The 27,529-nt window shown below is 46.7% G+C and overlaps 1 protein-coding gene across 1 annotated transcript in view; it reads left to right on the top strand.

Moving 5' to 3' along the window:
• Positions 1-3,471: 3,471 nt before the first annotated feature.
• LOC135205676 (uncharacterized) overlaps positions 3,472-27,529 on the top strand; it is a 141,733-nt gene continuing 117,675 nt past the window's right edge. Inside the window, exon 1 of the mRNA XM_064236582.1 lies at positions 3,472-3,622. The gene's annotated coding sequence lies outside the window, so the exon portion shown is untranslated. The remainder of the gene's footprint in view (positions 3,623-27,529) is intronic.

The raw sequence follows: 27,529 nt of genomic DNA, 5'->3' as shown, positions 1-27,529 counted from the left end.
GAGGTATAGTTTCTTGTTCTCTTATTTATACATACAGAGATATAGCTATTTAAGTTTCCACTACCTCTTAATATTCGTCCAGGGGAGCGAGAAATGGGCATGGCTTATTAAGTGAGGAATTCCTCTCACAACGACTTTATTTTCTAATATTTTTGTGTATTCACTTGTTTCCATGCTATTTTTCTTTTATTACAGTTATTAGTGTCTGTCTCATAAGAAATTATTGATTGATTTTCACTGCGTATTGCCGTCTGTCAGGTAATCGACAGACAGGAACTATGTTACTGTATTTGTATTCATGTGAAAACCAAATATATTCGCATGCCCATATATTTTGTAAAGATATGTACGTCTACATTGCATGACATAATAAGGGTGAAAAAACCACATCTATTTGAGAATGACACTTAACATTATATTATCTGATTTTGCTATGTTCTAGTACGTAGTATCTGTGGTGCGCTTAGCACCGAAAGGATGGTTTTACACAAAGACGAAGTCTTTTGACATAAACGTCAGTAGACGTTTTAGTAACGAAGTATAATTGCTGTTTTAGTTATGATAATTAATTTGTCTTTATATATATGAAATTGTTCTTGGCGAATGTATTGCGCATATTACGTATGGTAAGAGTTGGTGTCATTGGGTCTTGTTTGTGCCTCTCGCCAGAGAAGCCATTAGGAGAGGTCAAAAGATCGGGAGGGGACAGGAAGGGTAGTAGTTCGCCCCTCTGAACGTTCCTTTGCGTGCCCCTCTAGGGGTGTGTATGCGTATGTGCGTGGTACACTGTATGGGCATGATATCGCCATTCACTACATTTAATAAATATGTTGAAGTTGCACACTATTATATTTGGAATGTATTTTTGACAACGAAGTTGATAATTATTGTAGAGTTTTTTATGCTCATGAAAACCTTGTACGTCAGTTCTACATTTGTGGTAATTGTATAACTTGTCTCTTTTCCCCAACAAAACCCGAATGCAGGAGCAGGACGGAACGAACAGCTTCTTAGCTCAACTTTTGAGGTGACCTGTTATCTAGTGTTGTGTAGTGATGTGTGTGGGGATTTAGAAAGGGCGATTGCCCTGATTCTTTGAATTTTGTCGTAATTTGTTTCATTTGAGTGCCATTTATTTACAATTCCCCTTGAGTGATTAATTTAATTTGTCACTTGTATGTTATTACTCTTTGATATGTTTAACTTTTAGTTATTAAATTAATTTCAACTTTACATTTATCAAATGCGTTTCAATATCCTTCGATTTTATTTCATTTTTACTATGTTTCGGTTTTGTGGATGGTGAATATAAATTGATCTGATAAACCTTTATTGTGTTCATACTTTAAGGTTATGCAAATAACCTTTAGAAACGAGATAACACAGCGGTCCTCTAAGGTCTGAAAATCAACCCGTGAGCACTCGCAACATTTGGAGAGAGAGAGAGAGAGAGAGAGAGAGAGAGAGAGAGAGAGAGAGAGAGAGAGAGAGAGAGAGAGAGAGAGAGAGAGAGGCACGTACCTCTCGTCGTATCTCGTGTAGGGATTTATGATCTGAGTTCATGTCTACAAGGACTGCTCAGTACTATTCATTAATGATATTGGTATGTTATCTTCGTTAATAATGAATTGGGTTGAAAGATATCTCCCCGTAATTTAGAAACCGCAAAGGGAGTTTTGTGGAGTTGTTACGTAAGGCTTTTAGCGGTTTTTGACCAAGTGACAACGTTAAGCATATAATCCAGTCCACTATAAGTCCGTCTTTTTCGCCACAAATTACGTCATTTTCTCGGTTACTGCCGGGGTAGGAAAATTCTACCCAGACTTTTTTCATTTGTCCTATGGTATACTTCAAAGATATGAAGAGAAATTTAGGGGACATCTCATGCACACAGGGACCCTCTCAGACTTATGAGGCTAGACGGCTGCAAATCGTTATGTCGATCATGCACCCTCCAATCACCAAAATACCAAATTGCAACCTTCTAGCCTCAGTGGATTTGGTTTTATGAAAGGTTAAAGTTAGCCACAATCATGATTCTGGCAACGATAGAGGACAGGCCACCACCGGCACATGTTTAAAGCTTCATGGGCTGCGGCTCATACAACATTATACTGAGACCAGCGAAAGAGAGACTTATTTTCGGTGGCCTTAATTATATACGATGTAGCGGGCAGAACATTCGATTGCACCGAAGAAGCTTCGGCGCATTTTTTATACTTGTTCACGTTTGTTGCCGTTACATATTTGTGCAAGCTAATTTATCTTGGGTTTATGTAATGTATTCCGCAAATTTAAGTTCCATTGCTTCACGGCATTAGAGAAAATTGATGTTTCGTGCTATTTTCTAGTTAAGTAACTGAACATTGTGTGCTGTCATCACTCGTCAAACCAAAATTATCTTATTTCTTTATCAAAGCATAGATTAAAATACAGTGGCGCGATTTGTTTACTTTTAAGTTGGGTGGAGAGAGCAAAGGTGCAATGGAATATAAAACTGGCTCTGAAGCTTACTGAAGAAATAGGACTGTGTAGTATTGAAGCAAACGAGGCCGGCTCTATTATAATAAAATTTATAATAAAGTGAATGAGTCTGAAGAAGTTGTTATCGTGAAACAACCGTTTGCCGCTGAACTATGGAAGCATGTAATCGACTCTCCGCTGCTATTCTAGCAGTAAACTTCTAAAGGAGGAAATCACTTACAAAACTGGGAGATCATACCCAAAATATTGGAGTTTTAAATGTAAACAAGAGAATTCGCGCACTGAGAAGACTTAAAAAGTACGTAATGTTCTCACTGCAGCGTTGGCACGTGAAGTGTCCTGTCATTTTTTTTTGTAAGTAGTACTATGCGCTAATCTTTTGTTAGTCTAATATAATTTTGTCACATATTTCCGCCATTAAGTAATTTTTACTTTTCCTCCACTTTCTAGCATGTTGCTTGCTTAAAGAACTGTAGAAGATCGTTGTATACACAGTCATCTGCAAATAATTCAAGTTAGTTATGCATTAACTAAAGTGTTGTAACACCCAAAAAACTTTACTGTCGCGCCATAATCGTATCGAACATCAACCCAAACCTTGAGCCGTCTCAACAATGACGTAACTTCCGCAAAGATATTGTTTCTAAATTTTTAATAAATTTACGATGTTCTTATTTTTAATACACAAGGAATAATAACATGTTTAAATGATGAATAAAAGTCTTATAAGCACTAATATTTTTATGTTTATAAGTTCAATATGCAACATTCAATGAAACAAACGTTTAGGCTAAGTGTTCTGGTGTTCCAAAGAATTAAGCTTTATTTAAGTAATCGAAGAGCTTATCACTATATAAACATACAGAGGAAGAATTTCACATAAAACATTTAACACTTTATTAGTTCTCCTCAAGGAAAATATTGATGTAATGCCATAAGATTTCGAACACCATGTGGTTAAGGAGCAACAACCGGCGTTTATCGGCCGATGCACAGATGCGCGGCACGTATGCGCAGTATTGAGTTATCATTTGTCAAAGCAAATACGTAACGCTCGTGACGCTTCCGGAAAATACTACCCGTTTGGATATTTTCAAAACATTTCTAGTCCTGTCCAGTCTCCCCATCTTATTTTAAGGTTTGTATACGGTCGTTTGAGCTAGCGAGTGAGGGATATTAAACTGTTGTTTAAGAAATATGCGGTTTGTTGTTGGACTTCGACCTTGGAGCGACCTAAGATGGACGATGAAGGCAAGTGGCGGATGAAACAACGCGTGGCGGCCCACCATCCCTCTCCGTCTCCTGTCTTTATTTCGCGATTTATTTCGAGTTTCTCGTAACCAACCCAACCCCTCTCCTGTAAGACCGTCGCCTGTATCCTAGTGGACTTTACGTATTGTGAGCAGGTTTGAGTGTCGTTGGAGTTCCCGGTATTCGGTTAGATTAGGACTTACCTACTTATCTATTGTACAACGTAAGGAGCCACTACAGATCCGGGGACGAGCGATTTTCGCGGGAAAAATATCTGAGAATAACGTTTATTGCCCTTTTTTTGTAATTGCCCCAGTAAAAATAAAGCCTAAAAAACATCAAACGGTAATGGGGGGACCCATTGGGAAACCGGGTTTTTGGTGGGGGAAGCGGCGAACGACTTTCACGGCGAACGTAACTCTCATTCCCGGTTATGAGGCCCAGAACTGTGACACTTAATGCAAAAATTTGACCCTTACTCTGCATTCAAGGTTGACGTAGGCTAGGCTAGGCTAAGACCACTTACATTGCAAAACTTTAGAACGGCTAGCCTGCATGTAAAACTTCTAGACTAGGCTACCACTAACCGACATAGGCTCCGACCCCTTACTCTGCATTCAAGGTTGACGTAGGCTAGGCTATCTACCACTAACCGACATTATAGGGTAAAACATCAAAGCAGGCCACGCAGGCCAGCTACCATCAGTGCAAGCCACCCTCCGAAAAAGTACATTATAACGCGTCCTGACACCCGAGATGGGCATCAGTCGCGACTTGTTGTTGGTGAGAAACGGAGCTAAAGACCATCTACTCTCCTTTCGAAGTAAGTATTTTCCCCAAAGTTAGAAATTAAGGCCAAATTTTAAGATTTAAACAGATTAAACAGAGGGTACTGAAAATGGCGCCCACGGCAGTGGAAATCTCACCAAAACGCTTTAGAAATTTTTACTTACAACTAAAAATGTTTCGAAGATTGACGCCATCTCGATGTTTACGGAGTAGCTTGTGTCAATAACTAAACCATTTCCTGTGATAAATCCGCACACACTTGTACCCACAGACGCTGGAGCACTTTTATCACAAACAATCGAAACACGATTTCTCATCAACAACAAGCCAGGCGTAAACAGCTGTTGGGTAGAAGATGACGAGAAGCGTTCTCTTGGCTAATTTTTAAAATAAGTAGTAAAACATCAATATTTTACATATATGATGATTAATTTGAAAATATTCGTTATTGAAAAAGTAACTCGCCTCTGACTCAAATTTAAGTAATTATTCTTCTGAATTAGAACGTTCTTTCAAGTTCTGTATTATGACGTCACGGCATCTTGACTTTCGTACCTATTGTAAATAATTGCTATACTCACTGTCATTGCAGAACAGTTTACCAGATTCGTGCAGATTGTTATCAGCTATACATGTAATTGTTATAATCGTAATGCGCATATTATCTTTATTAGTTTACTTTTTGGATATATGAAGATGTTTTACTGCTGGATTATCGCCGTAGTGTGACGCAATCGTTTCGGTCCATGGGCCTCTGTCTGTTTTTCGCACCATAAGAAATTATGGGGCCGAATTTGCAATGACCAGAAAGTCGTTAAAAAGAGGAAAGTTAGCATTGAGGGGCATATGTTTTGACTGAGAAAAATACAAATTTATTCAATAGCTAGCTTGTAAAAAATACTGGTTATAAAAACTTGATTGACAAAACTAAGCAGCATGTCTACTATGGGTTTCAGAGACAGTGCAAGCACGTTTTTGGGCAATACCTATTTCTGTAACGAACACTCGTAACAGAACGAGATTTTGCTATAGTGCATTACACCCAGTGCCGTAATTTATAAGGGTATCGTGAATCACTAATCGTAAAGAATAACGACACTTGTCCTTGTACCAAGAGGACAAAAACTCCATTATGCAGAAATGGATACGAACACGCGTATAAAGCTCCACCTACCCTCTCCCCCCCACCCCCCCCCTCCACCGCCATCCCTTTTCTTCTTCGTTCCTCCGCCTTCCTTTCTCTCTCTCTCTGTTGCCATTCGGTATGTGTTGACCCCTCCAAACTGGGTATAAGACTACACACAAAACGTTGAAATTGGTGAAATTAGGCTATGTATTGGAAGTATATATACATAATATTAAAGCAATTTTATCATTATTGCATTACTATGACAACTAGAATTCATGGAAACAGTTTATAATAATGGAACGGCGTATGTGTGAAGCCTCCACTAATGTGGCAACGATGATTTTGCCATTCTTAGCATGCAAACATTAAAGCATGCAAACATTAAAGGTTACATTTATTTCTGGCATACGATTATTTAAGAAATTCAAAATACTAATAAAGACTGAAATCAATGAAAAGTGCTAGCAAAAACAAAAAAGCAAAAAAACAAAAAAAACACGTAGTCGTTCCTCTATGCACTTTTCCGTATTCGTTCCTCTATGGTTTTCGGCAGCCAGATGTACGAAAACGTTAGAAACATTTGATTTTATCTACGTTAGAAATATCTGTAATTTTTTTTCGGGGTAATTTGGTTGAAAAATAAAAAGGGATAATATACATGAATTAAATCAAAATTTTTAAATAACAATGTAAATTTAAACTAAATAACGAGTAAAGTAAACAGTTTAGGGAATAAAACTTTGCAGTTTCGTCGTCTGTCGTCGTCTGTCGTCGTCTGCTGTTTGTAATTGTGTTTTTTATGGCGCGCGCGCTTAGAAACCAGGAACAGCAGCGGGTTTAAAGTGCAATGTGGAGTGAACTGAGACCAAATGTGTATAATAACAATCAAATAAGCACTGTGGAGTTTCAGTTGTGATGGCAGTAAGGATAAAAACCGCCGCCTTACAAGGTAAGAATGAATTCAGTTCCAACCATAACCCCGGGAATAACAAGTTTCATACTTTCACTAATATAGGCAACAAAATGTTGTTTTATTGTGCTGATTACAACTGCAATCTTGAGTAAGATCAATAAACGTTACATACATACGCTAACATTGTTCAAATGAGTGCTGGGAAGGCTGGGAAAGATGGTGTCCGTCACTGATGAGCAACGTCCATGAAAAACGTAGCCGCCATATGGATTTCAAAACTGCCTTGAAAACATATTTACGAAGAGCTCACATGCTTATTTTAGTTCGTATGGGGCTTTCATATATCACAATATGTTGACGAAACTTCAGTCTTTTAAATGGTATGCTTAGAGTTGCAATTGTATTCATGTTTCACCAATTAAATATCGAGTGAATAAGACCCGTCCACCGTGATGAGGGTTGGCCTGAACTGATGTTTCCCCCTATTATCCGCATTTTTAAAGATTCTTGGCAGGCGAGACATGTTATGGCAAGAGGTAATATTGCGCTGCGTGCGCTAACCACAGAGCTTACAGTAGGCCGTGGCGGAACGGCGCTACGCGCCTTATCCGCATTTTTAAAGATTCTTGGCAGGCGAGACATGTTCTGACAAGAGGTAATATTGCGCTGCGCGCGCTAACACAGAGGTTACAGTGAATTAGCCACAGTACATACAAAAAACCACGACTAGCCTATTTCTCCCCACCAAATAACTGCTAACATGTTCAAACTTCCTCGTTCGTCACGGCCTTCTACTGTTCGAACACGTGCTCGGAACAGGCTGGTTCGAACTAACCGAAACAGTACTGTTCGAACACGTGCTTCGGTATTGGCTTCGAACTAACCCAAACACTAGTTTTAAGGCTAACAAACAATATACAACTTACCTTATTCACATTTCAAAGTCGCTGCTGTCTGACGACCATGAAGGGGTAGAAGAAGGCATCAGTCTCGGCCTCTTTGGAACGGGTGAGGGATCACGTGTCTCGCTGGTAGAAGGTCCTGGCCTTATTGTTTCGGGCCGGGAAATCCAATTTGAGATGGGGGATGTCGGGCGGCTTTTGAGCGGGTAGATACGTTTGATTAATTTCAGGAACGCCCGAAATGGACACAGAACATCTTGTAGATACCGCTTCTGGATACAGTACGTAGAAAAATAGCTTTCGTAAAGTTCTTTCTGCGTAACACTTTTCGGAAACAATAAGGAATGAGTTCTATCCATGGCGGCGGTGTAGAACGGAAAGGGCAAATTTTGTGACTGCAGGTATGATTGTCTGATTCAGATTCATGGGACACGTTTTTATTGGTTGGGAGGAAGTTAATCCATGTTCCTTGGGAATGACCTGGGTCAACCTGATACAGGATTGGTTTGGTTTAAAATTTCCCGCGTTGGGGGCGGGCCGACGTACAGCGCCTGTCCGCGGCCAACTCAAGAACTACGGGAGCTCGGACCGCCGTGTCAGCCTTCACATCAAGTGGGTACTTTGAAAAATATTAGTTTCACAGGAAATATCGGCGGATGCTATTTTGGCGTAAAATAGTCGGATAAGTGACTTTTCTGGTATATATTGGAATTCTGGACAACTTTTATTCTATGCATTTTGTTATTTGGAGCAATGGTTCTGGAATTGTCAGATCTGTCCCCGGATCTGCGAACTACCCGAAACGCACCGTAGGGTCCAGAGTGGACCATGTTCGATCAGCGTGTACAATCCCAAAAAAAGTACATTATAACGTGTCCTGACATCGGAGATGGGCATCAGTCGCGACTTCTTGTTGGTGAGAAACGGAGCTAAAGACCTCTACTCTCCTTTCGAAGTAAGTATTTTCTCCAAAGTTAGAAATTAAGGCCAAATTTTACGATTTAAACAGAAGGTACTGAAAACGGTCTCAAACGTAGTGCAAATCTCACCAAAACGCGTTCAACATTTTTACTTACAACTCTAAGTATTTAGAAGATTGTCGCCATCTCAATGTTTACGGAGTCGCTTGTGTCAATAAACTAACCATTACCTGTGATAGGCTAAATCCGCAAACCACTTGTGCCCACAGACGCTGTGGCACTTTTATCACAACAAACGGAAAACTTTTCCTCACCGATATTTATGATGATTAATTTGAAAATATTCGTTATTGAAAAAGTAACTCGATTCTGACTCAAATTTAAGTAATTATTTTTTGGAATTAGAACGTTCTTTCAAGTCCTGTATTATGACGTCACGACATCTTACCTATTTTAAATAATGGTTTTACTCAACTTTCTTGCAGAACAGTTTACCAGTTATTCATGCAGATTATCAGCTCTTCGTGTAATTAGTATAATCGTAATGCGCATATATAGGGTAGAACACCACGGCAGGCCAACCCTCATCACGGTGGATGGGTCTTATTCACTCGATATTTAATTGGTGAAACAAGAATACAATTGCAACTCTAAGCATACCATTTAAAAGACTGAAGTTTCGTCAACATAATGTGATATATGAAAGCCCCATACGAACTAAAATAAGCATGTGAGCTCTTCGTAAAATATGTTTTGTTCATGAAACTTACCTGACAGATATATATATAGCTGTATTCTCCGAAGTCCGACAGAATTTCAAAATTCGCGGCACACGCAGTGGGCGGCCAGGTGGTGGTACCCATTCCCGCCGCTGGGAGGCGGATATCAGGAACTATTCCCATTCTCTATTCATATTTTTTCTGTCGCCGGTCGGTAAACAACTGTTTACAGACCTCCGCCTAGGATTTTGAAACTTCATTAGCCGCTTAAGTATCCTAATTATTCTTAAGATTATTGACTTGGATTTGTGGCTAGGCATACGCTATCGTAAATTTTTCATTGCATTTGATGTCTGAGGCTAGTTAGCCTAGTTTCAGATTTTGTTGTCTGCATGGGGGATGGTGAATGGTAAGTACCGGAACTTTCGGTAGACACTCGCTTAGTGTATATGGCGTTTACTTGTTTTCTTTGCATAAGTTCAATGTAATTAGTGAATATGTGACTGATTACGGAAGAAGTAGGATTCATGTACGCATTTTAGAGCGTGTTAGAATCAGAGTTTTCCTCCACAGTAAACAGAAGTTAGAAAATAATGAACCTTCTAACCTCCTGTAGATTTTATTTGCCTAACCCTGTGGTATGGCTTACGGGCCTAGAAGAAGTGTCTGCTAGAGGATTACATCAAGTAATCTTAGACTAAAGTGCTCGCTCTCCAATCAGTGTTGTGAAGTGTAGTGCCCCTTGTGTTGTGGAGGGGGCGTCAGATCGGCCCCATAATGCCTCTAGGCCTGGACCTCTGTCGGACTCCCAGGACTCAGGGAGAGGGCATGTCGAAAGCCGCAAGAGGGTTACGGGGGCTCCCCACCGATCTGGCGTCCCTTCGGCAGAACCTGTTGACGCTTCCCAGGCTGCTAAAGATCGTGCACGCGCACGAATCTTGAAGGATTGCTTCTCGTCCTCCGAGGCGTCCTCCCCGCGCAAGGGTTGGAGTTCTCGGAAGGACTCGCGCCCTCTAAGAAGCTTTAGAGAAGAGGACGCTTCACGTCCTCTCTCTCGTTAGGAGGGAACGTCAGATCGGCCCCATAACGCCTCTAGGCCTAGACCTCTGTCGGACTCCCAGAAACCAGGGAGAGGGCATGTCAAAAGCCGAAGGAGGGTTACGGGTTTTTCATGCTGATCTGGCTTCCTTTCGGCAGGTCCTGTTGTCGCTTCCCAGGGCTGCCGAAGATCGAGCATGTGCACGAAGCTTCAAGGGTTGTTTCTCGGCCTCCGAGGCATCCTCCCCACACAGGGGTTTTGTGGCTCTCGGAAGGACTCGCACCCCCTAAAAAGAAGCTTTAGAGAAGAGGACTTCTTCGTCCTCTCTCTCGTCACGAGATGGATGAGGAGTAAAGAGACCAACATTTACCCTTTTAGAAGAATGCACTGGCTCTTTTTCTAAGGGGACATTTAAGGAGGCTCATTCATCGTTGCCAGAAGAGTGATTTGAGCCTCCTGCGAGTGAACGCTCATGTATATATCATTTTATACATTATTAAGGAGGCTCATTCATCTTTCCAGAAGAGTGATTTGAGCCTCCTGCGAGTGACGCTCATGTATACATCATTTATACATTATTTAAGGAGGCTCATTCATCTTGCCAGAAGAGTGATTGAGCCCCCTGAGAGTGAACGCTCATGTATACATCATTTATACATTATTAAAGAGGCTCATTCATCTTGCCAGAAGAGTGATTTGAGCCTCCTGCGAGTGAACGCTCATGTATATATCACTTGTACATTATTAAGGAGGTTCATTCATCTTGCCAGAAGAGTGATTTGAGCCTCCTGCGAGTGAACGCTCATGAAGTTAGAGCTGTTTCAACCTCGCTAGCATTCCAAAAGAATTTGGTAATCAAGGACATTCTTGATTCCACCTTTTGGAGGAGCAACTCAGTATTCGTCTCCTCTCCTCATGGCGCTCCGTATACGTTATGTAACGTTCGCTTTACTTCGAAAAGCAAGCTGATAAGTTTGACGGCCGGCAAGCTGCTTTGCACAGTCAAACAACTTATGTCTCTGGTAGGCATAAGAAGGGCAATTTAGACGTGAGGAAGCTTTTGGAGGTGCTCGACGTCCTATAAGTAGAGACATTCTCCAGGACGCTTCGGCAAGCACCTTGCGGAAGACGAAAGCCATACGTCTTCCTTTAGTGTTCACACTCTTCAGGAGCAGCGTGCGGCTCTCCATGGAGACTCGCATGAGGACGTCCCTTAAAAATATTCAACGTCATACGCAAAACGCGGTTCGTCATAACATTGAGATGTTGGCAAGGTCGCTCGCCAGGACGCCTCTTGGCGGGCCTTGCATGCATCAAGGCGCTCAACGAGTTCCTCTCGGAAACGTCGTTCAGAAGACTTGGTGTTCTCTGCTCAGACACGCTCGTAGCTAAGCAGGACGTTTTTTGAGGACGCTAAGCAGGACGCTTTTGAGGACGCTCAGCAGGACGCTTTCCAGGACGCTTTTGTGCACATTCGCCAGGACGCTTCGGTGGAAGCTCGGCAGGACGCTTTGCGAGAGAAAAGACTTGTAGAAGGCGTTTTATTGCTGTCAGGACGTTCTTAGGACGCTTGAGCTTTATAAACGCTCGTCAAGAGGAGGTTTTTTCAGGACTCTCCACAGGACATTCCTTTACAGAAATTTTTAAAAAGGATTCGGAGTTAGCGGAGAGACATACCCGAATTTTTTCTTCGATCCCTCTTTCCTCTTCATCGATTTCTCTGAGAATCGGGAAGATTATATACTCGGATTCCTGGGTGACTTTCCGTCATGTTAAAGGGTTTTCCCCTATTAGCAAAGTGCTAATAGTTTTTGTCTAGTAAGGACGTTTTCCCCATTGTCAAGATACTAAACGTTTTTGTCATTTAAGGTGGGGGGACCCCTCATAAATGGGGTAGTTTCTCATTGACATAGATTTTAACGTGTATCGTTTAAGCGGATAAAACTCATTAACAAATTTCGAAGAGCTCTCATTCATTGTTCAGAGGCTCATCCCGGGGAGTAAGAAAAAGACTTGTAGACTAGATCCAGGAAGTCTTATGTCCAATATCATAAGAACTTTGAACGGTCCTTTTCGATCCTCGGTTCTCTCTTGATGATCTCTATTCGAATATTACTCCCTTTTCTTGGCAAAGAGTCAAGGAGTTCTTTTAAAAAGTCTCATTCATTAGAACGTGGACAGTCGTTTTCCTTCTTTCTCTCTCCTCGTCGAGGAAAGATGTAGTAGAGAATTCGATGTTCAAATTACTACAATACTTACGTAGTTTATCTTTGCGTCATTTGCTAACGCATGGGTCAAGTCATATACGCATATAGTATTTTACCTCTGCGGATAGAAGCCGAAAGAACCTGTTGTTCTAATGTATTATTTGACCACTCCTTCAACCTTCCAAGAGTTTTCGGTAGTAAGAATAACTATTCAGGTATTGTTACGACAACACCAACTCAGATTCTGTATTTAGCGAATTTTGTTTCGTTTAAATATGCCTGCTTGAGAGTTTCCTTTTGCTCGATAATTTCATACCTATCCCTTCGTAAAAGGAGTAGCTGGCAACTCAGGCAGATAGTGCGAGACGATGAACAAGGCTGCTGTTACTGTGATGTGATCTACGCAGTACCGGCTAGCTCGGTGTCATGCGCGTTTGGTTGCGTCTCTCTGCAATACAATCATGGATTTTAGCCTCGGGTTGAGGAAATTTCTAGTAATCATGAATGAACATGCCTTCCGTTTACTTAGAAAATTTCAACAAGATATCTCTTATACTTGTTCGGTGCGGGTTTACCGCACGGTAACAGATCTCTGTACGAATCTACCGCGGCATAGCACTATAATAATGCTCTCCTGCTTATGCAAAGTGCAGCCTTATTTAGGGAAGGAAGCAGGCTGAGTGAGGAATGGATGAGTTTGCTGGGGACCATTTCCTCGCTGGAGAAGCTTGTTTTCCCTGAATAAACAGCAATTCAGACCTCTACAATTTTTCCTCACGAGGAAATTGGAATAACATCAAAGATCTTGTAATAATTCTAATTTTCTCTCAACGGCTTGAGGATCACCTCGGGTGATAGCGAGAGGGTGCCAGACATCCGAACAGAGGAACAGATGTTCTGGCACATTGGAAGCCAAATTGGTCGGCTCTCCAGTTCCTCGAAGGGTGAGTTTGGATCGAGTGGCCCAAATCATCTCGGATAATTTCTCAGCTCTTTCATAGCTCAAGAACAGAGAATTGGTTATGGGCTTGGGCACGGACGTAACGGTCCTCAAGAGGTTCGTTAAACTAGTGCACGTCCGTGCGGGTCTTCTCGATCGAAGGCAACAACTACTGACGTCTGAGTAATCCTCACTTAGAAGTATTTCGAAAGTGAGGAGAGACTGAGGGCGTCCTTTCGTTAAGTTTTTCGTAATTTTGAAGACGAAGGAGCTTCCTCTTAAGTTGTTCCCTTATTCATGATCCTAGAGGATTAGCTTTAGTCGCATGTTGGCCTCTAAGAGGTTGATTCACAGAGGTCAGGTAATTCAGAGAATTGTCCAAAGACCCTTCCGAGAGAATCGGTGTAATCTAACTTCGTCACTTAGTGAAGTATCTAATCTCTCCTCTCTGAGTCTGAAGGCGTTCAGACTATCGAGAAGCGATAAGATCTTCTAGATTAATGGCAGTCTCTTGCCGAGGCAAAGCAGTGCTGCCTATTTTCAGTGTTCAATCGGAGCGGGCCGTTTCTGGATAGTGAAGGGAAATGACTGTTCCTCCAACTCGACCTCTGTGAATTTCTTTTATGGTTCTATCTTTCCGTATGAAGTACGAGATAAGATAGAAGTCCTAACTATTGTAGAATATGCAAATATGTTGTTGACGGCCTCTAGGCTCAGAGATTCGGTTCTGTCAAACAACAAAGCTTCACGATCTTTTGAGGTCTGGGGAGATCTTGAAATTCTCTGGATCGCAGGTTCCGGCATGGAACTTAGACGTAGTCTGAGTTCTGATGCCAAAACAAGCATTTCGAACCATCCTCCTTTCTGCGAAACTTAATACACGTGACCAGAAAGGCTAACATTCTAACCGCTCTAGCCACGGCAAAGAGGGTTAGTGAGCTTTTAGCTATCATCAGAGGTTTTAGCTTTAAAGGACATAATGCGGTCTGTCCTCTAAGCCTTCCGTTCTTGATAAGAACGAAAACCTGTCTAACCCTTGACCCGAAGGTTTGGAGACCAAGGGTATGCCACAAATTATTGGGCAAAGGCATTAGAGAGTCCTGTGCCCTGTCGGGTCTCTCAAGTTTTATCTTAATAAAACTATAGTAAGTCGAGGTCAACGGACAATCTGCGGTGTTCCGTAAAAGACCAGACTGGTTCATGTCCAAGAACACCCTGGCATTATAGTCAAGGAGTTCTTTTAAGAAGTCTCATTCATTATGTTTTGCATAAAGATTTGAGATTTTTTCTTAATATGAATGCTCAAGAGGTGAGGGCGCGGCCTCGGAAGCATTTCAACAGAGCATGACACTCAGTAACATCCTGAGTGCCACGCTTTAGCGAAGCAAACTCTGTGTTCGCTTCACACTCCCGACGGGATGTGAAGACATTTGAGATCTGTAAGTCGCTAGGACCATACATATCCGTAGATATATTATTGGGGGCAGCAACACGAATCCTATCCTATAGAAAAGGGATAGGTGTGCTTTTAACTTTGAAGGGTTGGTCGCTTGAGGCGCGTTCCTTTTCTTTAGCCTAGAAGTTATGGAACTAACTTTAATAGTTAGGGTCAGTGGTGGTTTTAGCTTCGTTGCCCTCAGAAGTATGGTCATATGGTCTAGTCACATTGTGGTCACGCCCCTGTTGACAGATCATCTAGAGCGCACAGCATTACAGGTCTCTACCTCGCTGGCAACTCTAGTAACGCAGAAGCAGACTTTAGTGACAGTAATCACGAAGTCGGCTATGCTAACACGGTGAGGAACCAAGATGTATATCATCAACTTAATTTAGTTTCCCAAAAATCCTATTCTGTCTCTTCCCACCATCCGAAGGTGGGATTCAGCTATATATATATCTGTCAGGTAAGTTTCATGAACAAAATGTTATTGTTATAATACAATTAAGTTTGTTCATACTTACCTGGCAGATATATATAATTAAAGTGCCCACCCACCTCCCCTCAGGAGACGTGGCACTGATAAAATATGAATAGAAAATGGGAATAGTCCTGATATCCGCCTCCAGCGGCGGGAATGGGTACCACCACCTGGCCGCCCACTGCGTGTGCCGCGAATTTTGAAATTCTGTCGGACTTCGGAGAATACAGCTATATATATATCTGCCAGGTAAGTATGAACAAACTTAATTGTATTATAACAATAACATATTTTGATGTTTATTTTCATGACTAAATACATTTCTGGGCTTGACCTGTGTCGGCCTGTGAAATGGTTCCTTTGATACTATTTCTGAGGAATAAATATTGCTATTCATCCTAGAGAAAAAAGAAACAATATAATGCCAAGATAAATGGCTCGCTCACTTCTTATAGAAGTGTCGGTATAGAAAGGAGCGAGTGGAATCACTACAGAGGTCCCTTGCCATTTAGCTTCTTCCTTCGACAAAACCCCGAACTACGGAGGAGCCGTGCTACAGCTCCCGGTCTACTACTACCGTGAGCGCCTCCGACGCCTGAGACGTCATTCCTTTCGATAGCACGCGTTACAACCAGACGTTAGAATTTTTCTGTGCTGTGTTTCGCTCGTTTTTGGATTATCTTTTGGATTCAATCTTTTTATTTTCAAGATGTCTTCAGCTTCTGCTTCTAAGTTAAGTTACTGTTTGGGGTTACTGATCTCATTTTATGATGATCTTCGTGTTTTATACACATTCGGAGCCTTATCGGCCGGTATGCCCCTCGACCGCTTGGCGGTACGGGTTCTCTCTTTCGGTCTTCCATACCGTTAGGGATTTCCCCCTTTTTTCTCAGTACTTTAGATATGGTTACTTATACATAGTCTCTATACAAGAGACAAACCATAACTTTATGTTGCCTCTTGCAAATAGGAACTTGTTCTTGTTTGCTGGTACGAAGAGATACGCTTGCCTCTCTCTTAGTACTTGGTCCAGAGGTCTGACCATTGATCCTGCGGTGCACACCCCGATCAATCGGACAGAGGCTTGGATCCCTCCCTCGCTCTTACGACCAGGGAGGCATTCCAAGGTTGGGCGAACACCAGTCTGTTCACAAAAGACTCAGATTCCTCCCACCAAGAAGTGAGTCTTCCTATTGTAAAAGGACCGAAGGTTTGTATGCCGTGTCGGAACAAATGACAATTTGTCCAAAATTGCATTTTTCCTAACTATACAAACCTGAGGTCCTTTTACACATAGTCCCACCACATGCCACCCCTCACTCTGCAGTTTTTGCTTGGGCCAAAAGCAAAAGTGATTGTTTACCTCCCAGTCGTGCGCGCGCGCCTGTCGGACAAGCAGTTAACTACCGAACCCCTTGTTCGAAAGCTTACGACCTACCAGCTGCCGCTAGTAACCTTCCTATTGTAAAAGGACCTCAGGTATGTATAGTTAGGAAAAATGCAATTTTGGACAAATTGTCATTTTTCACTAATATAGGCAACAAAATGTTGTTTTATTGTGCTGATTACAACTGCAATCTTGAGTAAGATCAATAAACGTTACATAGGGTAAAACATCACGGACAATCAACCCTCATCACGCTGGACGGGTCTTATTCATTTGATATTTAATTGGTGAAACAAGAATACAAATACAACTCCAAGCATACCATTCAAAAGATTGAAGTTTCGTCAACATAATGTGATATATGAAAGCCCCATACAAACTTAAATAAGCATGTGACGCTCTTCGTAAAATGACAATTTGTCGAAAATTGCATTTTTCCTAACTATATAAACCTGAGGTCCTTTAACAATAGGAAGGTAACTAGCGGCAGCTGGGACGGTCGTAAGCTTCGAACAAGGGGAGAATGGTAGTTAACTGCTTGTCCGATCGTGTGCGCGGGCGTGAAGAATCACTTTTGCTTTAGGCCCATGCAAAAAGTTGCAGAGTGAGGGGTGGCATGAGGTGGGACTATATGTAAAGGACCTCAGGTTTGTATAGTTAGGAAAAATGCAATTTTCGACAAATTGTCATTTGTTCCGATACGTAATACAAACCCTCGGTCCTTTAACAATAGGAAGACTCACTTATTGGTGGGAGGAATCTGAGTCTTTTTGGTGAACAGACTGGTGTTCGTCCAACCCTGGAGTGCCTCCCTGGGCGTAAGAGCAAGGGAGGGATCCAAACCTCTGTCCGATTGATCGGGGTGTGCACCGCAGGATCAATGGTCAGACCTCTGGGCCAAGTACTAAGAGAGAGGCAAGCGTATCTCTTCGTACCAGCAAGCAAGAACTTGTTCCTGTTTGCAAGAGACAATCATAAAATGATGGGTTTGTCTCAAGTTGGCATCCACTTCCTCCCCCTTGTTGGAGAAAGTGGTGGATTTTTATTGTAGTGTCTTACCGAACAATTATAGAGCCGTGATTTCCACGAGCGGCAGGATACTAAATTCAAATTTAGCGCGTCGGCGTCGCCAACACTGGTGGTGATGACGTCATCTCCCTCCACTCGCGGGAGAACCAGGTACAACTGCCCAGGTGAATCCAATTCTTTTCCTGCCGGCGTCCGGTGAACATCGGTGGTCGGTGCGGTTGGATGACTTTGCTTCGCTTTTTTCTTGTGGATTTGATCTTCGGAATTGGTGAAGTACTCTTTTTTTGGCGTTGTTGTTATTTTGCTTTTTGTTTTATTTAGGCGTTGCCATGTCGGATTCTATTGTCCGTCGGGAGTTAGGTTTTGCATCTCAGGATGTAAAACTAGATTATCCAAGCTAGAGTATGATTCTCACACTAAATGTGTTAACGTGTAGGGGAGGGCAGGTTTGTTCAGCAGATCGAACTGTAACGAGTGTAGTGTTGGACTGATTCTCAATGGAAGTTTTTTAGTTCATACTCGGAGAAATTAGCTAAAGACAGAATTAGAAAAGCAGCGCTTAGGGAAAGTAGACTTAGCTCTGCTTCGTCTTGCGATGCATCTGTTCCTTCTGTTTCTCCTCAAATTGTTATGTCTCCTTTAACTACACCTCCTATTCCTCCTACTAATCCCACTTCTCCGGCTTCCCGTGTAGTTTCTTCCGACACCATTGCCAGTCTGGAATCGAGGTTAGATCAGAAATTTTCGGTACTAGCGAATACGGTTTTGCAACTTGGTAATTCAGTTAAGACGTTTTTGGAGAAAGCGGCTTCAGGTAAGAGTGTAGTTGAGGGTGCGTCTGTCTGTCCTGACACGTCTCCTAGACAAAGGTCACTGTCCAGCTCCCCCGCACCGGGGAGAAGACATACCGGAAGTCCAAGGGAGTCGATCGGGATTTGCCCACAGACAGGCGCCTCTCTTGTTGAGCTGTTGCGCCTCAACAGGGCTCGGTTAAGCGTTGGAAAGGTGTTGCGGTCAGACGCCTTTCAATGATTCAAGCGATTCGTCTCCGGTCGCACGGCGCTCTTGGCGAGATTCGCCGTTTCGCGTCCCTTAAAGAGGCGTTCAGGCGCGATTCTTCGCCTCCTCCAGTCAAGCGGTATAAGGAGCCTGAGAGTAGGGTTGCGCCTCGGCCGTTAGCGGCTCGTTCGTTCGCCTCAATCTGTGCCTTTTTCGGCTCCATCTACTAGTAGAGATTGTGGTTTTAGCGCTGTAGCTAGCAGTTCTAAGGGTGTTTCTTAGGCGCTTTTCGTCTGTTAACGCCTGATGCGCCTGTTTCGCCTCGAATTTCGGCGGCTCCAAGCGAGGCGCAAGTAGTTTTTTCCGCCTCCTGCTGACATTTAGGCTCTTCCAAGCCTACGTTAACTGTTTGTTCGACACGGCATACAAACCTTCGGTCCCTTTTACAATAGGAAGGTACTAGTGGAGCTGGATAGGTCGTAAGCTTTGCGAACAAGGGTTCGGTAGTTAACTGCTTGTACGAGAGGCGCGCGCGCGCGACTGGGAGGTAAACAAATCACTTTTTGCTTTCGGCCTCACAGCGAGTGGACGTGTGTGTTCGACGCTCTCTGCCCGCTTCTCGTCGTTTGCTTTCTTGAGTATTTGGTTGTGTTTGTGTATGAAAGAGTTCATTGTAAGTACAATCATTCTCTCTTTTCATATTAATTCAACTGAAATTGATAATGATGGAATCTCCTGCCTCGCTACCCCACGGAGGACTATGCCGGGTACCGAAGGCGTAAATGCGGGAAGTTCCGCTCTTTCCCGGAGATAGACCCTCATATTTTGTGTGCTCGGTGTCGGGGGCGCGAATGCACCCGAGCCGAGGCCTTGTGATGTTTGTAGTGATTGGTCGGAGGCGCAGTGGACTTTGTATGAGGGCAGGAAAAGAAGCGAAGGCCTGCAAAGGAGTCGTCGGGAAGCTCTCCCGCGACCCCTTTGGTTTGACGGACACTTCCGTTTCTTCTTTCCTGCCGCTCCCGCTCAACTTCCACGTCGCGCCTTCGCCCTTCGGGGGGGGTGTCTAGGTCCTTCTCCTCTCCTGACTTGTCGAGTGTGGAGGAGGGCGCTAGATACCCTGACGTCGAGTTGTACTCCGGGTCCTCTATCCGTTCGTCTTCGCGCGAGCGGGTAGAGGATCCCCCTAATCACCCGACTTTTGCCTCCTCAGGTGCGGTTGCCGCGAAGGATGACCTCACAGGACAGTGTGGGCATCGTTGAGGCTCCAGGGCGTGCCGAGTGTCCAGGGGCTGCTCTACCATCTCGCTGGCACCGTGGCGGTCACCCATGCAACGGTCACGACCACCACCACGACCCTTACAACACCCGGCTACGCTTCACCTCCTCACCTGGTGTACACCCAGCACGCGGTCTCTGTGACACCCAATACATCGGTGCAGGGGCCAGTCGCCGTAACTCGGGGGAGTGTGATGCCGCCCACCTGGTTTGCCGTGCTGCCGCGACCGGATCTTCGTGTGCTCGAAGAGCTCGCCCTGGACCTCCCCACCGGTACCTAGGATGTCTGTGCCGCTGGTCCGCCCATCTGGACCGCCTACACAGTCTGCCGTACCTGCCGTACCTGCCCAGCTGCTGTCCGGACGTGACGTTGACCACTGCTGCCGTTCCTTTTACCTGCTACTGCTGTCTCTTCTGCCGTTAACCTGTGATGCCTGCACCTGCTGATGTTGTTCCTGTTCCTGGCGCCGCTGCTCCCGATGCTGATCTGTTCGGACAGGTGCGTCCGGGCCCTGTTGCTTCGGCAACAGCAGCCCCGGCTCCGTCCTGGATGACAGATCTGACGTCGGTCTGAGAAGGTTGACGAAGAAGAAGAAGAAGAGGAGGAAGGTGTCGTCGTCGTCTCATCGTCTTCTTCGTCGTCGTCGTCGTCTGCCGCCTCTTCCCCTTCTTCTTCTAAGGCTCCCCGCCGCCAAGAAGAAGAAGGTCGCCTCCCCCCCCCCCTAAGAAGTCTCCTTCGGGAACTTCTAAGGGCCCGTCTCGCTCTGGTGAGACGGGGGTTCCTTCCGCTGGTCACCCTGCTCCTTCGGGGGCAGGACCCGTCTCTTCTTCCGCAAGGAAGAAGACTACGGGGACCAGAGGAGTGCCGGCTAACACCGGCACTTCCTCACTGCTGTCAGTGGTTCGGCCACAGCAGCAGGGTCCGTCTCGCCGCTCGTTCGCGGGATAGGTACCGAGTGTACGGTCGCCTACCAGCGACCGTGCAGCCAGGAACCAGACCTCTGAGTCCGCTCAGCGTCAGGTTCACGGCACGGAGCGGAAGACTGGTGACAGCCGCTCACGCGACTCTCACCAGACCAGCTCTCGCTCTCGCGGCGAGCAGCTGGCTACCCGGGCGGACGTGACGGTCCATGACCGGCCACGGGCTGAGGTGGGCTGGGAAGAGGTCCCCCCACCGTTCGCCGGCACCAGCCACGGCTGGTACCAGCGAACTGACGCACCGTGAGGATACGCACCGATCTCACCGTGACAGTGGAGCTCGCCGGTCGCCTGACCGTCACTCTCACAGAGAGCGATCGGGTACGGCGACCAGCACCAGCTCCTCTGACACACGAGACCGGGGCCGCTGTTCTCGGTCCAGCCGTTCTCCACAGCGAGACGGCTCCGAACTAGGTCTGCAGCTCGATCGCCACCGCGGGTTGGCGATCGCCTCTGCAGTCTCCAAGCCCGCTGGTTCTGCCAGCGAGCGAGGATGGGAGCGTCAGGTCTTCCTCTCCCATACCTTCAACCTCCTCGGGTTACCACCGGGAGGGCGAGGTATTGAGAAGTGATCGTGAGGGGTGCGCCCCTCAGGGATCCCACCACGTCGTCGTACGTACCAGGCTCGGTTCTCGGACCAGCCAGGTCGTACGCACAGGTGGTTGGAGGAGACCGAGAGGGGTCTGTCGCTGCTCCCTCTCCTTGAGGGAGGAGGGTCTCGGGAGGTGCTCCTGTTTGAGGGACTGGACGGTCCGACTCCGCAGGACGCAGTCACTCCTGAGATCCAGAGGAACTTTGCCGATGGTTATTGCGCTGATTCGTCAGGCACAACGACCATCGCGGAAGGATCGCCGCTCCCACCATCCGAGCCCACGTCACGGCTCGAGTCGTTCTGGGGCCGAAGAGGGAACCCAGACCGACGGTGGGCTTGCCTCGTTCTGAGCCTTGCGGACTCAGTGCTTAATACCAGGTTGAATCGCTTGTCTCCGGACAAGACGGTTCGCTCAAGTCTGGCAGGTCGAGCAAGCTGCTTCCACCTCCTCTGCTGCGGACAGCGGCGTTTTTACGTGCCATCTGAAGACCGATGCCCGCCCAAACAGGTGAAACCCCGGAGTTAGCCAGGCTAACTCCGGGTGTGTCTCTGCAGCAGCTCCTGTCCGAGAACCTGTGGTTCTCGCAAGCAAGGGCAGCTCGTGCGGCCTTGGCGGAATCTACCGCCATGGCAGCTTTCCAGGCCGTCTCCTGGCTAGATCTGTGGTCCCTCACAGTATCTAAGGTCGCAGCCAACTCCGGGGGAATTTCTCCCGAAGATGACTCGGCCTTTCAGGAGACTTTCTTTTGCCAGTCTGGGGGAAGAGCCATCTCCTTCCTTGCCCACCAGACGGTGAACCTGTGGGCCAACCTGGTTCTCCGACGAAGGGACGCTGTCCTTACTCGGGTTTCCAGGGCGGCCGGGTGTGAAGCGGCGTTGGGACTTCGCAACGGACCTTTACGGAGTTCCACGTCTCTCTTCCCAGGAGAGATGGTGGACGCTGCGGTGGACAGACGGCGCACTGACGACAGTGACCGGCTGGTTCACCAGGCGGTCTCGAAGGCTTCTGGGCAGCCTCGGACTGCGGCCAAGTCTAAGAGCTCGGCTAGCGCTTCCTCGGTGGCTAAGACGGTAGCTGCGTCGAAGCCCCGGGGAATGACTCTGTCTTCTTCGACTTCTGGCAAGGGGAGCCGTAACCAGCCCTCCTCCTCCCGTGGAGGCTCTGGGAAGAAGTCGAAGAAAGGGGGGAAACGCTAGGGACGGCGTTCCCCCTCACCTGCTGCCGGGGGAGTTAGGTGGGGGGGTGCCTGGCCAGCCATTGGGCAAACTTTGGCAGCGCTACGGCCGCCGAGACCTGGATTGTAGAATGTCCTTCGGGAGGGATATCTATTACCCTTCGAATCTCGGCCACCCTCACCTCCAACCCGGTCCAAACAGCAGGTCGTACGTTCCAGGGTCATCGAAGGACGTAGCACTGAGACAGGAGATCAAGACCATGGCCGAGCAGAGCTGTAGAAATCGTCACGGATCAGTCACCGGGCTTTTACAGTCTACTCTTCCTGGTGGAAAAGTCTACGGGAGGCTGGCGCCCGGTGATAGATCTCTCTCCCCTGAACCGGTTTGATTCGCCCAGACCCGGTTCACGATGGAGACGGCACGCTCAGTGCTCGGACTCCAATCAGGGAGAACGATTTCATGCTTTCAGTGGACTTGAAGGATGCGTATTTCCAAATACCCATTCATCAGTCCTCCAGAAAGTACCTCCGCTTATCCTCGACGGACGGTGTACAGGTCAGGGCACTTTGCTTCGGTCTCTCAACCGCCCCACAGGTGTTCACGCGAGTGTTCACTCTGGTGTCTGCTTGGGCCCATTCGCACGGGATACGTCTGATGAGGTATCTCGACGATTGGTTAGTCCTGGCGAGCTCCCGCTCGCAGTTGCTACAGACAGGGATCGACTGCTCGAGTTCTGTCGCGATCTGGGGATCGTTGTGACTTCGAAAAGTCCGATCTCGAGCCCAAGCAGAGGATGAAGTACCTGGGTATGCTGATCGACACGGTAGCAGGGCGAGTCTTCCCCGCAGACTCGCGGATCAGCAGATTCAGGGAGGCAGCCAACCATTCCTGTCTCGGCAGGAACAGGTAGCTCAGCGATGGCAAGTCGTGATCGGACAATTACAACCTGTCGTCACTCGAGAAGTTAGTCCCTCACGGGCGTCTTCACCTGCGGGTCTCTTCAGTGGAGACCTAAAGGAGAGTTGGTCCACAGGCCACTGGACTCCCCCAATCTTTCCAGTGTCACTGACACAGGAGGTTAGAGGCAGGACCTAGCCTGGTGGTCTGGACGACAGGAAAACCTTCTTAAGCGGAGTTGGCCCCTGCGCACTCCCCCCCGGTACATGCAGCTGTTCTCAAACGGCCATCGACCGAGGGATGGGGCGCACACCTGGAGGAGTTGCTGACTTCAGGAGTGTGGGACGAGAACGACAAGCACCTTCACATCAATGTACTGGAACTCAAGGCAGCGTTCCTCGCTCTCCAAGAGTTTCCAGGACCGCTTGATGGGACACTCAGTGGTGTTGATGTGCGACAACACCACGGTGGTGGCTTACGTCAACAAACAGGGGGGCGACTAGTGTCTCTCCCGTTGTACCAGTTGACTCGGCAGGTGCACGAGTGGGCGCGTGGCACACTCAATAGAGCTGTCGGCACGCTACATTCCAGGGAAGAGGAATGTAGTAGCAGACACGCTCAGCCGTCGGGATCAGGTGATAGGGGACCGAATGGTCTCTACACCAGGACGTGGCGGAAAGGCTCTTCGACCTGTGGGGGTCGCCACCCGTCATGGATCTGTTTGCCACCCGGCACAACAGGAAGCTCCAGGTGTTCTTCTCGGCCGTGCCGGACCCATGGCAGCTGCAGAGGACGCTCTTCAACACCCGTGGGACAACCTCTGCCGCCTATGCCTTTCCCCCGCCCCCGTTCAGCCTGATTCGCAAGGTGATCAGTCGAGCACTGGTCACCCGAAATCTCAGGATGATCCTGGTTGGCTCCCAAATGGCCACAGGCCATTTGGTATCCGGACCTGCTGGCTCTTCTCGCAGGAGAACCGAGAGAGATTCCCCCTTGGCACAACCTTCTCGCCCAGCCACACGTCGAGCGGTACCACCGAGCAGTCCAGTCTCTACGTCTTCACGGCTGGCTGTTATCCACCATCTCTTGCGAACGAGAGGCTTTTCTCGTATGCGCAGCAACAGAGATAGGCTGGAAAACGTCCGTCAGTCCTCTGCAGCTGTGTACCAGGGGAAGTAGGGCCGTCTTCTGTGGTGGTGGTGTCGTAGACGGGGTCTATCTCCTCTCAGAGCCACTCTTCAGCAGGTAGCGGATTTCCTCGTTTTTCTTCGCCTTGAGAGAAGCTCCTCTCAGTCCCCCACAGTCAAAGGATACCAGGAGCCGCCTTGGCGCTCGTCCTGAAACGTGATCGGGATTCTGGAACATCTCGAACTCGTTCGAGATCTCCTTGCTTATGAGGAGCTTCGAAAGGTCTTGCCCACCCAGGGAACTCAGGCCCCCTGCGTGGGATGTGACTCTCGTCCTTAGGAGTCTGACTCGAACGCCGTTCGAGCCACTCCGAGTCGTCAGACAGGGATCTGACCCTCAAGACCCTCTTCTTGCTGGCCCCTGGCATCGGCGAAGAGAGTAGGGGAACTTCATGGTCTTTCCTATGATGTACGACACTCCAGGGGATGGGGATCTGTGACTCGATTTCGTCCCGAACTTCGTTGCGAAGACTCAGAAACCGTCGATCCCTGACGACAGGTTCGAGTCATTCACGATTCCCTCCCTATTGGACTTCACCGATAATGATGCGGATGAGATGCTGCTTGTCCTGTGAGGGCGCTACGGCGATATCTGAAGAGAACTCGACAACCTCAGGCCTGAGTGTCGACGCCTCTTCGTTAGCACCGGGTCACCAAGAAAGAAGTATCCAAGAACACTCTTTCATTCTGGCTGCGTGAGGTCATCAGGAGGGCGTATGAGGCTGATGGTAGTGACGACATCCGTACGTCCCGTCCGAGAGCTCACGAAGTCAGAAGTATTGGCCCCTCGTTGCGTTTCGTAAGAACTTCTCCGTGGCGCAGGTCCTGAAGGCAGGGGTCTGGTCTACCAGACTACCTTTACGTCCTTCTACCTTCGGGATATTGCCCACAGGTCCTTGGATACCTTTTCCTTGGACCCGTGGTGGCTGCTCAACAGTTGTGTAGCTAACCCAGACCCTCGCAGGCTGAACAGCATCGAGTCCTGGTGTGACTGTGTGGATGGATGTGTGAGTGAGTGAGTGACTGGCTCTCTTCCCATCTTTTCCTCCTCCTCTACCTGTGGGCAGAGGGCCACGGTCGTCACTACGCTGGATGAGGACGAGATGCAGGTAGCTATATGACAGAGCCCCATCCTATCCCTTTCACTAGGGATAGGAGCAGAATCCCATCCCCACTTCCTTCTACAAGGGGGGGAAGTGGATGCCTACATGAGTCAAACCCATGAATTTATATTTGGCTCCTGTACAGGAACAAGTTTCTTACATTGCTGGTACGAAGAGATACGCATGCCTCTCTCTTAGTACTCGGTCCAGAGGTCTGACCATTGATCCTGCGGTGCACACCCCGATCAATCGGACAGAGCTTGGATCCCTCCCTCGCTCTTACGACCAGGGAGGCTTCCAAGGTTGGGCGAACACCAGTCTGTTCACAAAAGACTCAGATTCCTCCCACCAAGAAGTGAGTCTTCCTATTGTAAAAGGACCGAAGGTTTGTATGCCGTGTCGGAACAAATGACAATTTGTCCAAAATTGCATTTTTCCTAACTATACAAACCTGAGGTCCTTTTACACATAGCCCCACCTCATGCCACCCCTCACTCTGCAGTTTTTGCTTGGGCCAAAAGCAAAAGTGATTTGTTTACCTCCCAGTCGCGCGCGCGCGCCTGTCGGACAAGCAGGTTAACTACCGAACCCCTTGTTATAAAGCTTACGACCTATCCAGCTGCCACTAGTACCTTCCTATTGTAAAAGGACCTCAGGTTTGTATAGTTAGGAAAAATGCAATTTTGGACAAATTGTCATTTTTGATTCGGTTGTAGTTCCGTCTACTTCTTCGGCGGTATCGGAGAATGAAGAAGAAGTAGAGGAGGAGGATTCACATCACCTCTCGTGTTATTCACGTCTCCTTAGATTTCTGCTGGTATCTTATCCAGATTATTTTGAGAAAGTGGCTCCGCGCTCTTTAACTTCGACTTTTTTGATGAGGAGGAAAACTTCAGACCCTCTCCTCCCAAAACTTGTTCTATCTAAAGCGGTTAGACATTTGTTGAAAGAGACGTTAGAACTGGATGTCTAGAAAAGAGACTTAGGGAAGGCTCTTTTTGCTTACCCTCCCTCTAAGTTGCTTCGTAAGAGGTATAGGTTTTATGTAACTGGGGAAGCTCCTTCTCTGGGAGTTTCTGCCTCCTCCCAGGGAGACTTCTCCAGTTTAATCGACTCCTCTAGAAGATCTGCTTTCGCCGCAGCGAAAACGTTTTCTTTACAGCGCCTGAGTTGGACCACGTTGTAAAGAATCAATTTAACTTTTGGAAGTCTTTTAGCTTCCTTGATTGGACTATTGGCGCTTTAGCGGCCAAGATCGAAGACTGTCCTTCTCTTTCTCAGGAGTTAGCGGAGGATTGGATTGGTGTTCTGTCCTGTGCGGACAAATCCATTAGGGATGGATGTGATGAGTTAGCTTCGCTCATCGCCTTTGGTACCCTTAAGAAAAGGCAACTTTGGTGCTCCTTTGCTTCTAAAAGGGTTACGTCCCAACAGAAGTCTGCTCTCTTGTTTGCTCCTTTTGTGAAAGATAACCTCTTTCCAGACGATGTAGTGTTGTCAATTTCGTCTGCGCTAGATAAGAAATCTACTTCGGATTTACTGGCACAGTCTACTAAGAGACCTAAAGCTCCTGTGGAGACTGTTCCTTCGGTTTCTCCTCTGGCCCAAGCGCCTTTTCGAGGGAGAAAACCCAAGCGCTTCTTTCGGCCGAAATCGAATTTTGCGACCTCAGTCTAAGGCCTCGGCCAAGGTTA

Source organism: Macrobrachium nipponense, chromosome 24, assembly GCF_015104395.2.
Source record: "Macrobrachium nipponense isolate FS-2020 chromosome 24, ASM1510439v2, whole genome shotgun sequence".
NCBI classification, from domain to species: Eukaryota; Metazoa; Arthropoda; class Malacostraca; order Decapoda; family Palaemonidae; genus Macrobrachium; species Macrobrachium nipponense.
Note: the sequence above shows the minus strand (reverse complement) of the source record. Positions and strands in the feature narration are given on the sequence as shown.